Raw genomic sequence first — 1,455 nt, forward strand, 5'->3', positions numbered from 1 at the left:
AAATTCGCCCTTTTAGGGCAAATACACCACATCAAACTGCATCAAGCTTGATTTACACACCATCCCCTTCTTTACAATACCTAAAAGGGCGAATTTTGCGCCCTTTTAGGCTCTATTGACTTGGCCTGTATAGTATAGAAATAATGAGCTTATATGTGCTCCTCGCGAAAGGGTTAACATGCTTAGAAATATTACAAAAGTGATCTTGACACAGTCTCTTTATTATTGTTGGCTGCCACTGTCAGAATCACCTGCACTTCAAATAGCATGTCTACAAACTCTACAATATATTTAGCTGAGCGTCGTGCTCATCATGGGCCGTTTCTGAGCCGCTATGAAACTTAGCTCGCATCAATGCAAATGATAGTAATAGACTGTCCAGTTTGCACTAAATACCCGCGTCTACTGCCTGTTAGAGCTTGTAATTAACTGAAGATTGAGTCGCTTCTCATACCGTATTTCGCATGTAGACCGATACACCCCATGTTAGGAGAGATAGGATCCCATTCAAAAATGATGTTAAAAGCTGAAGAAGCAATATCTCTATTCTTAGACAGTTGCCTCTTCGATGATGTCCTGAACAGCGAAGTCATCACTTTCATCTACCGGTTGCCCTTCTAGTAGCGAGAGTAAAACACATTCCTAAAATCATACCTTTGCTGTTTCCACGAATTAACAAATTGTGTTTTGCTTTAATTACCTTGACATCGGCCCAAACACAAATACCGAGCCCATTCCTTTTTCCAATAGTTTCTACTTGGGTTTCTTCGCTTTTTGAAGGCTTATCTTTCATAATGACAAACGGCGCGTACTTGTTACCATCGCTATCGCTGAGCAGCATTGTGGTGACGCGTTTTTTCGATGCACCGCTGCATTTTCGGAGAGACTGGAACTCCCTCACCCCGAAACTCATTTATCCACACTACAATATTTTCATCAGTGTCCTTAGAAAGTATGGTAGCTGTACCTACCCCTCGAATCTTATTGTGTTCTTCCTTGTGAGCTCTAGCTGCATCCTCCAACTTGGGCTGCTCGCGTCTCCATCGGAGAATTTGGACACGCTTGCTTTTGTACGATGCGGCTGCTAAATTAGGATAAAGGTGAGAAATGGTGGCTCGCATAGTTTCCGTCGTCTTTAACATCACTAGAAGCGCGAGCTTCTTGTCAACTGATTCAGCATTGAGCATATATTGCTGCACGTGGCGGCCACGTCCTCCTCGTCGGGGTCTTCCTTTCGGCTTGACACGAGCCATTCGCTTGCGGTGAAATTTCAGAAATTCGATAGTCACTATTTCATTTTAGTGTCGTGTATCGCTTGACATGCGATTTTCTGGGATCTCAGTTCTAATCAATGATTCGCTGCTGGGTGGGTGTATCGCTTTAGTAGCGGTATCGGTCTACATGCGAAATACGGTACCTAACTCAATGAAAGCTAAAACGATATTTAAACTCTAA

The sequence above is a fragment of the Phytophthora infestans genome, genomic scaffold, assembly GCF_000142945.1.
Source record: "Phytophthora infestans T30-4 supercont1.76 genomic scaffold, whole genome shotgun sequence".
NCBI lineage: Eukaryota > Oomycota > Peronosporomycetes > Peronosporales > Peronosporaceae > Phytophthora > Phytophthora infestans.